Consider the following 10547-nt stretch of genomic DNA (forward strand, 5'->3'; position numbering starts at 1 on the left):
TAGAAATATGGTATCTAAGCAGATTCTTACTCTGGATGGCATTACCTTGGCCTCCAGTAACGCTATATAAATAAAATTGAATTGAATTGAATTGAATTGAATTGAATTGAAAAAACAGACTAGCAATGTATACTAGTTCACATCCCATTTTATGAAAGTTTTGGACAGGACAACATACTGACAATTTGTAGAGGCTTTTGGGCATTCAGAAAATACAGTCTGCCTTCAATGTGGCACTAGGGAATGTCTTCAGCCAACTAACAAGGGCATGCTCATCAAATTTCACATCAGTTCAGTCATGAGATACTGTTTCCTGTGTATAAAGTTAACATTTGGCCTAAGGGTGGAAGAAAAGGAGAGACTTCTTCCACTGAGAAGCATAAAAGTGCTTTGAGGGAGACACTCATTTTGTACAACTAGGAGTTCTTATATGACTCTAACCAAATAGCAGTAAAGCTCCCAAAGAGGAGTTCTGTTTTTCTGATGAATCATCCTCAGGGGACCACTAATACCTACAAATAAAAATATTTATTTGCTTGTTTTCCCTTGCACATCATATCCTACTTTCTGCTTGCTTCCTTTAGTGATGGGATTACAGCTGGTCCTAAATGTTGAGCAGCACAGCAATGCTACAAATAGCTTTATGACCCCAAATGTTGTGATTTTCATATGATAAACATTGTCATACTTTGTTTAAGCGTTGGTCTAAATTGCTCTCATAATCAGACCATGATAGAAGAGAACTTAGAACAACCTCATCAATCCCATCCTCTCGTGTGGATGTTTGTTGATTGCTTTCATGGGAGTCGCTTATTAGTTACCTTTATATGAGGGGGGATATCCCAAAGCTTGGTGGATTGGTGGATTTTTTTTTTAACAATGCTGAACACCAGCTCTATTCCATTTGTTTAAGATTTTATTTTCTGAGGTCTGAAATCAGGTTAGAGTGGGCTGTAATGGTGCTGAGGGAGCTGTCCTGATTACCCACCATGCCTTCCAAAAGTAATAATGTCTGTGCTCGAAATATGAGAAACTGCCTCCTATAAGTGTAAATGAAATTGAATTTCCTTTGGCAACCCATAAGTTGACTACAAAGACAGTTTCCCCCTTGTATTTGCAAATTTTCTGCAATATTCCCCTTAATTAAGTTTTCTGCATTTCTGTTCCGCACCATTATTTTACATTAAATATAGTCCCGTTCTGTGTCATTATGGGCAAATAATGTGGAGCTCTCACCGAGTTTAATCAGCATCATTAGCTCTAGTGTGTGCAAAACTTCGTTAGACCTTAATGGACACCATCAAACGTCTGTCATCCCTCAACACCTGCCATCACACTGCTTTAAGGCTATGGTTCTTAGTGCTGTTGTTCCTTAGAATATAATATTTACAGTGTGTTGGCTGACTGTTGAACCTTCTTCTGGGTAATTAGCCACATCCATGTGAAACATGAGTGTGATGGGAAAAAAGAAAAAAAAAGAAAATGTTCCTGTAAGCTCTCCTATGTCCTTGGAACTTTGCTAGGTGAATTCTGATTATATAATCAAGAGTGCTTTCTAGCAAACACCAACAAATATCAGTGAGCGCCATTAGCATTTGTGCTTAAAATATATAAATGAAATGAAAACAATCAGAGCGAACTTAATTGCGATCCATATTCAGCGAGCCAGGCAGCAAAATAACAACACAGCAGACGCCCTCTGAAGTAGCTTGGCAAGGGTTTTTATTGTCATGTAACTGGCTTTCTGCATTCATGCTTTTAATAATACATATTTATTAAATAATGGATTTTTATTATGGCCAAATGCCTCATAATGGTCTGTTCTGAGCTGCTATCCTTAAGCAATATTCTGAGCGATGCACGCTGTCTTTTACAGCACTGCTGTAGGTACAGTGTCAGCTTGTGTACCCACTTAATATAAATGCCCATTAGCATCTGCACTTTTCCCACAGATAGATTTAGTTGGTGGGTAATTAACCCTGAATGATGCTCATAAAGCCATCTGCTATTGTCTTCCAGCAACAACTCTGTGGTGAAAAGTCAAATGATCAGTGATACCATCACGGCCTGTCCACATGGATACTGTCACTTATTTTGGCTGATTAGAGTTCCATATGTTCTGTGTGAGGATAGATGACATGAACGCTATCATACAGAATATTAGGCTAACACATGTTACTTATCAAATTAATAATGGCTGTTTACCTAAATAAAACATTAATGCCATTAGTAACATATATATTTACCTGTCAGTCAGTTCAAAGTCGCTGCAGTGAAAGAGGCCTGTATCTCTGAAATGCCATCCAACCTTCAGGACCTTAATTTCACATCCACACTTCTTTGCAGGTTGCAGATTATGATACTAGCACAAGATGGCAGCGTCCATTTCCAAGATACTGGTATAGTGGGAGGAAGTACTGACACGCCATACGTTCAATGCAGGCACCTTGTTATTCCCCATCTGGTTCATGTGGACTTTAACTGGGAAAACAGTCCTAATCTGCAGGACCTGTAAATGCTGCTGCTGCACCTTTTTAAGGTAAACATAAGTGCTCACTCCTCTCTCTACTTGTCTTGTTTATTTATTTATTTGTTTATTTAGCAGACGTTTAGACTTGTTCTACAGGAAAAGCACAGGTGGTACTAATCAATTAACAGCAACCTAAAAGTCACAGTCATAACTTCATTCAAAGGAGCTTGAAACTGAAGCAGCTAAATTGGGTTTAGTCCTCTCCCTCTTGCTCTGTCTTCAAACCTGTGATTTCCCAAACTTCCTTTGTTAAAAGACTTGTAGCTGCCCCAGGTAAAGAATGATTAACTTATTTATGTTTATCCTTAGGCAACTTAATCATTTAAATGAGGCTGGGGAAAGATCATAGTCAGGATTCAGGGCTTGCAAAATCACTAGCCCGACGTCCCGGAGCTAGCGATATCTCCGGTTGGGCGACTAAAATCTATCTCAGCCCCGCCCGTCGGGCTATATGATAACCCGACGGGCTATCATATAGCCACTTGGGTGGTTCGAGCCCTGGTTGCTCCAGTCTCAATGCCAAATATCTTTGGGCAAGATACTAACCCCTAATTGCTATCCATGTGAATGATAGATAGAAAGCACTTAAGGATAGAAAAATGTGCATGGATGGATGGGGTAACCCATATGGAAAAGAAATAGTAAAAACTTATATGTGATTACTCATGAAAGTGACCACTTTCATGAGTAAATCATATAAGTAAATCATATGATTTACTCATGAAAGTGGCCACTTTCTCATTACTTTCATACATTGTTTTAGTAAGTATCCAAAACATACAAGTTTCATTATATAATTTTTCAAGGGATCTTATATCTGTTTTCACTCTTATATGCTTTTCATACAAGTTTCACACAAGACAGATACAAACTTTATAAGATTTATATATATCTTTTCCATATGGGAACCTTTCAGCACTGTGGGTGCTTTTCCAAATATGGATGCTCTCAATTCCAGATGTTTAAGCTACCAATCACACCCCCACAGCCCATCTGTCACTCCTAGTGGAATTATAACAGGAATCCGCTCTGAGCCCCTTCTTGTTTGCAGTGGTGATGGACAGCCTGGCAGGCTGCTGGAGTTTGATGTTTGCAGATGACACTTTGATCTGTAGTGAGAGTAGGGAACAGGTGGAAGAGCGCCTGGAGAGGTGGAGGCATACACTGGACAGAAGAAAGGCAATAGAAGCAAGACTAAAATATTTGTGTAAATGAGAGGAAGGGGAGGAATGGGTGGAAAAGTTAAAATGCAAAGAGTAGACATTGTGAAGGAAGAAAATTTCAAAATTCAAAGCAACGGACGGTACGTAAGACAGCCAGGTTGGAGTGGGTGGAGATGAGTGTGAGGGGTGATTTATGACAGAAGGATAGCAGCAAGAATGAAGGGGAAGGTTTACAAGCTCGTATGGTTTGAGACAGCTGCAGTGAAAAAAAGACAGGAATCTGAGCTGGAGGTAGCAAAGTTGGTAGCTGAGATGGTTGAGACATGTACACAGGATGTTGAAGATGGAGCTGCCAGCCAGGAGGAAAAGAAAAAGACTTCAGAGGAGGTTCATGAATGTCATGAAGGAGGACATGTGGAGGCTGGCTGTGACAGATGTGTTGGAAAAGCTGATATGTATCACCTAAATAGTAAAATGTCTCAGTTGAAAGAAATGACATGATATCTATGCTTGGTTATGAGCAAAAATTGGTATATAGGTTTGCAAATCACTGCAATCTATGCAGTTTATGAGTTTATGTAACACTGCTATGTTTATCAAGCTGTTCAAGGGACAGCCTTGTGTGAGAAAGTTGTGTGTAATGTTGGTCTTAATATAGATGCAAACCTTTTCAGCAAAAAATCCATTATCCATTTTCATTAAAAAATATTAATAATATTGCTTGCATTGTCTACAGAAGTCAGCAGTCAGAAGTACAAAATAATGTCTGGGATAAGGCCTTTTATAAATGATGACACCTTGATGTAAACTCACATACTCACATATAGTAATTCAATTTAATTCAATTTTATTTGTACAGCGCCAAATCACAACAACAGCTGCCTCAAGGTGCTTTGTATTGTAAGGTAGACCCTTCAGTAATACATACAGAGAATAACCCAACATTCATATGAGCATGCGCTTTGGCGAAGGAAATGTGGGAAGAAAAAACTCCCTTTTAACAGGAAGAAACCTCTGGGAGAACCAGGCTCAGGGAGGGGCGGGGCCATCTGCTGCGACTGGTTGGGGTGAGAGAGGGAAAACAGGACAAAAGACATGTTTTTGTTCATATAGTACAGTGGGAGGATCTCTATACTATAAAGCCGGTATGCTCATGTACTGTTAAATCCAACATTAACTCACATATTAATTCTGTTCTCCACCAACTGAGTGTAAATATGTATATATGTCTCTACTGAGGTAGGAAAATAAGAGCAAACCCATCAAACTGAGGACTGTGAAATCAATGTTTTAAAAGATGGCAAAATGCTCTATAAAGCTAAAAGGGACTGCTCAAATGTCCAAGACAGGATTTTAATTAGATAGGTGTCAGTTGGGGTTTTTAATGTGTCTTGTACTACTATCATTACTGTTTCATTTCTTTTGACATGTCCATTAGACAACAAAAGAATAAGGGTTAGGGGTTAGGGTTAACTAACACAGAAAAGTTAAAGCCATACATTCACGGTTGACACTGGGTTTAAATAAATACAAAGTGATACACAGACAGTACTAATTGCATTGGTAAATGTTGTTAATTTGGAAGCAGAGTCGTGGGTGCAGGGTCTAGACAAAGGGACAGATGACTGGTGAAGACAAAACAAAACACTGCTGCAAGTTTTAATGAGGCAACGGGGGACTGCCCATCAAACACTCATATCTCAGATAGAAAGTACAAATACCCACATATGCACACACGCTTTAGTGCACTATGCACACACATATGTACACAACAGGAAATAGAGTCGTGAGTGCAATATGCAACACCCACAAAGAACCTTGCCATACAGAGGTTTAGCTGATTTGCTGCACCTCTGATGAATTCTGTCTTCACCAAAACATGCCTGTCTCAGACCCGACTGATGAGCTTAATGGGTCAAAAGATTAAGCCCAATATTCCCCATGTCAGACATGTCAATCATAGCGTGGTGAGCTGCATTTACAATGTTACAGCAATATCAGAGATTACGCTGTGAAATGCAGGCCTAAATACCCCTGCATTACACCGCTGAAATATAGACCTAAAAATCCAAGATTATACTTCAGTGAAATAAAGCCTTTAGGCCTAATCCATATTCAAAGTCTTGTCTCTAGCTGGGCTGTTGGCCTCTGTAACCTAGTTCTGATGGCTGTTATTGGGGAAAGCTGCTTTGTACTGGTCAGTTGTGTGATGAGGGCTTGGACACGGTCTGTCAAGTTGACCTATATTTGGCTGCCTGCCCTGTCTGCAAAATTAAAAAACAGATCTTCCTTTGCGTTTTATTCTATAGGCAAATTGGGCCTTCTCCACTTTCGGTTTCAATTCTCTGATCAAGCTTGGATGTACTGTCAGGTTAAATTTTTAATGCTTAATCAAGCCAAAGTAAGGAGAGACTGAACACAGTGCAGGATCAGGACATCCTTCACCATCAATGTAGGAATTTCTAGTGTTGGTGCAGCAATGTATTAGTATGCATGGTGATTTTTGGGGGGAGGGATTAATGCTAACACCACCATGCTGAGGTAGCCCCACTGACAATGCTAAGCTCTACCCACACAGACCTAGGGACCAGTTGGCTGATCGCCAGAGAAAAATGTGCATTGGTGTCACTGGCATGCTTGGTTGCAAAGAAGTATATGGTACTGCACAAAAAAAAACCTCCATTGGATTGCTTTGGTTGCCAGTAGATTGCTGCAGTAGCACATAGTTTCTCTGGAAGATGCCAACTGGTCTTCAACCACTTGCCAACTACTGGCTTAAGCAGTAGTGAAAATGTGAATGTGAAATGCACGGAAGTGAAGTGGTTGGTTGGTAAGGCACAACATTTTGGTTTGTGATGCACTTTTTCGAGTTTTACTCCCACTCAGTGGTTGGTGTGTGTTTGCAGACAAATCTTCATCTTCTATGCAAACTACAGGCAACCCCAGCAATTTGCAAACAAGGAAAACAACTAGGAGGCTTTGATGTAGAACGTTCATTCCTACTAATGTTACCCAGCAAAAGCCAGCAACGATTCTCCAGCTGGTTGAGAAATACGCATCTTTCCCTATTGAACCTAGGTTGCTAGGGTGTTGGTCATGTCTTTAGAACTGAGGCTGAAGTCTGAAATTATGACATCTAGAACGCACAATGTTTATCACCATCCTAGTTTCTGGTAATATAGTTTCAGTCCATACGGTAAGTGCTTCATTGCATAAATTAGTGGTAGTACATAAAAAATCTGGAATCACCAAAGTCTGTAGGACTTCTGGGGCTTTTTAAACAGCTTGTCTGTCATACAGGTCCTGAATCTATGGAATTCTGACACACTTAAGATGGTGGTTTTGCTTCATATGCCTGCAAACAGGGTCCGTCATAGTTTGGGGCAACATTTCAGCCACTGGTGTAGAGGATGGTGTTAAAATTAATGGAATTATAAACACATAAAATTATTGTCAGATTTTGATCCCCCATGCAGTACCAATGCATACCTGGATTGAAAAAGCGAACACTGGAACACCATCAGTCACGGATTGGCGTCCCCAAAGCCCGGATCTCTAACTTATTGAAGCAGTGAGGAGTCATCTTTACAAAGAACCTTACAAAAGGAAAAAAACCTCCAAATAAGAGCTTTGAATGTCCTTCAAGAAGCATTGAGAACTATTCCTGAAGTTCCTGAAATGACAAAAAAGCTACCTGCAAAAGTTTAGTTTGTGATGAAGAATAAATGGTAGTTGTAGCAAATAATGACTCAAGCTTTTTAGAATTGTAGAAACTCTGTATTTTGATTTATGTTTGCACATTTCAATAAATCACTGGACCTATTTCCCATTTTCCTAGCAACATAAAAAGAAATGAGGTGTGGCTCAAGAGTTTTTTCCACAGTACCATATTTCCCAAATTTATTTTCAAACACTCTTAGTTTTTAATAGAAAAAATACCCAACCAGACTTCAACTCATTTTGTGTGCCCTGCATAAATAATTTCAGAAGTATTCCCCATGGAGAAAACAGAAATGTGCACTAAGCAAGACAACGATAAAAAGCAGAGATGTGGGGTGATGATGTAAGAGATGTGCAAACATGATGAGTACATCATGGCTGTGCAATCAAGACTAAGCAAATAGATTAGGTAGGCTAATGGATGAATGGGCTTAACAGCGGTAGTAATGGGATACAACTCATAAACAGGCATATGTGGTAAAGTCATAATGCGGTATGAAGAACAGCTGCAGGTCATTGCTCAGATCTAGAAATTCCCAGTAGTTAAAAAGGCTCTGTTAAGCGAACATTGCCTCACTGTTAAAATGTTCATTTGTACCAGTCATGCTGCTGGTGTGAAAAAAGGCCTATTTCCCAAGTATGCACTGCATGCGTGACTCAGCGTGGCATACAGTGGATGGTGGATCAAAGACAACTACTGAAGTGACTTGAATTATCTGTCTTCTCTGTTGAACTACCAAGTCACTGAAACTGCAGGATCTTATTCTTGTGTTCCGATACTTCCAAAAGGAGTTCTAATTTCTTTTCTGCCTTTTTTCTTTTTTATTCGCTGGCCTAGTTTCATCTCCGTCATATTTTAAGAATTGTATATCATTTTATTCAGTGCGGAGATTTTTACAAAACAGTTTTCTAAACTCAAGGGTCATGCTTTATTGTCCCCACAAGGAAATTCGCTGTGTTAATAATCTGTGTTTAGGCACAATGTGGTACTCGGTGTGGCAAAAAAATATGTCCACCATAGACTGTAAGAAACAGATGTCACTCATTGGTTTGTCACTGAACAAAGTGCTCTCCATCATACTCAACCCATCTCAAGTGTACAGTAACTCTTCCTTCTGTGACAGGTGAACAACACTTGTCAGGCACCAGATTTCACACAAATATTTCGGTATTGTGCTTTCTTGCAGTTGCTTTTTTTATAGTACACATATTATTTATTAAAGCAATTTGCACTACTCTCTTATACAATCTTGGTCTTATTTAACTTAAAATCATTTTTATGTTTTATTTTCTTTGTTTGTTGTATACTGTTGTATACATAAAAACTTTGCACCATCTCACAGTATAACGTCCTCACTATGCACCTGCTTTTATTCTCTAAGCAGCACCAGCCATTGCAAGCTTTCCTCATTGGCTTCATTTTTCACCAACATGATACGGTGGCCCTGAGAGGCCAAATGGACATCAATTTAAGAAAACACCAGCAATAAGAAAAATGCTGCAAAAGCACACAAAACACAATGGAAATAGGAAAAAACAAAACACAAATAGGAAAAATGAAAAGAGAAATAGGAAAGAACAGATTTCCAAAGCACAAGGGAAGTGTTTCTGGGGAGACAATAACCCGACGGACCACTTGCAGGAACCAAAATATGCTAGGTAAGCGTGTTGTAATCTCATGATTCATATAATACTGATGACGGATTTTTAGGCTAATAGTTAGGCTAACACACTTACCTCTCATCTTTTCTTTCCTCGCAAAACCGATACATCCTCCACTTCTTTTAAGTGTCTCCCAGCGCAATTCTTAGCATATTTTGGTTCCTGCAAGTGGTCCGTCGGGTTATTGTCTCCCCAGAAACACTTCCCTTGTGCTTTGGAAATCTGTTTTTTCACATTTCAGTTTTCGTTTTTTCTATTTCTGTTTTCTTTTTTCCTATTTCCGTTGTGTTTTGGGTGCTTTTGCAGCATTTTTCTTATTGCTGGTGTTTTCTTAAGTTGCAGTCCGTTTGGCCTCCCAGGGCCAGCGTAACATGGTGGCCACAGGGGCTGCTGTCTAGCAAATGTTACAGGTTTCTTCTTGAAAGCTTAAAGATGGAAGCAAACATTCATCTGACTGAGAAGGCCTCAGCGACAGCTGCCATGAACCAGGACCCAACTCTGCTTACAGAAACAAAAACATAGAACACAGGAGCGAGATTTCCAGAGGGGATGAGACAAATCATGAAAAGTGGAGGGATGACACTCTGTGATGATGACTACTGAAAGAGCAAAGAGTGGTAAGAGAAGCAGAATAGGCAGGGTTGAGTTTCCTTTTAAATGGACAGTACAGCTCATGCTTTACAGTTGTGCCGGCAGACGCAGAGAGTACAGATTTCAGAAAATTGAGCTGACAGGAAGAATGTGAAGCATGTAACAGTGTCACAGAGCCAGATAAGCAGCATGTTTATGAGGTACAGTGCATCCTCGGAGAAGGTGAGGCTGAGAGAGCTCAGGTGCATTGTAGCATTGCAGGTTCAAATTCAACCCACAACCTTGTGGGTCATCCTCCTTCTGTCACCCTCCTCTGGGTGCTGCCTAATAAAGCAGAAATGTGCTGAAAAAGATGAGCATGCACTGAAACAGGTCAAGTGAAGAGAAGTGAGGGAGGAGAACACAATAGTGGGGAGGCACGAGGAGGAAAGAAGGAGCGAGAGAGATTACGCGTAAGCAGCAAAGTGGGTGGAAGTGAAAGGTTTCGTTTACAAACAGTGATTTGGGAAACGGAGAGCAAAAGAAACACTCCAAAATGGAAGACACGTAAAGCCAGGTCAGCCATATTAGCAGCCTTCAGTGACCAGAGATTGTTGCCTAGCAGCATGCAAGAATAGTTTTCTCCTCTTATCATGTCTTTTCTTCATATCCCATCAACCTCCTCCTCTTTTCTCCTCACCTCGCCTCCATCTCTCTGCTGTCTTCTCTGGGCTGTCATCCTCACTCTCATTCATTTTTCCCTTCACCCCCCCTCCTCTCCGCTCACAGGCTCCACTTTTCTTACCTCGGCATTAGGCTTGTGCTGCCTCATGCCAGCAGCACAGTTTTACGTGTGTGCACGTGTGTGTGTGTGTGTGTGTGTGTGTGTGTGTGTGTGTGTG

The 10547-nt window shown here is 40.3% G+C and overlaps 1 protein-coding gene across 2 annotated transcripts in view; it reads left to right on the forward strand.

Annotated features, from left to right (window-relative positions):
• The window catches only part of ctnnd2b (catenin (cadherin-associated protein), delta 2b), a 231489-nt gene that overhangs the window by 33967 nt on the left and 186975 nt on the right, over positions 1-10547 (forward strand). The window contains exon 1 of one of the 2 annotated variants that reach the window (XM_005740268.1): positions 2371-2539. The exons of the other annotated variant lie outside the window; for it this stretch is intronic. The gene's annotated coding sequence lies outside the window, so the exon portion shown is untranslated. Of the gene's footprint in view, positions 1-2370; positions 2540-10547 lie in introns of those variants that run through there. 2 annotated transcript variants of the gene reach the window in all.

Source organism: Pundamilia nyererei, unplaced genomic scaffold, assembly GCF_000239375.1.
Source record: "Pundamilia nyererei isolate P.nyererei 1_Seehausen unplaced genomic scaffold, PunNye1.0 scaffold00098, whole genome shotgun sequence".
In the NCBI taxonomy this organism is placed as follows: domain Eukaryota; kingdom Metazoa; phylum Chordata; class Actinopteri; order Cichliformes; family Cichlidae; genus Pundamilia; species Pundamilia nyererei.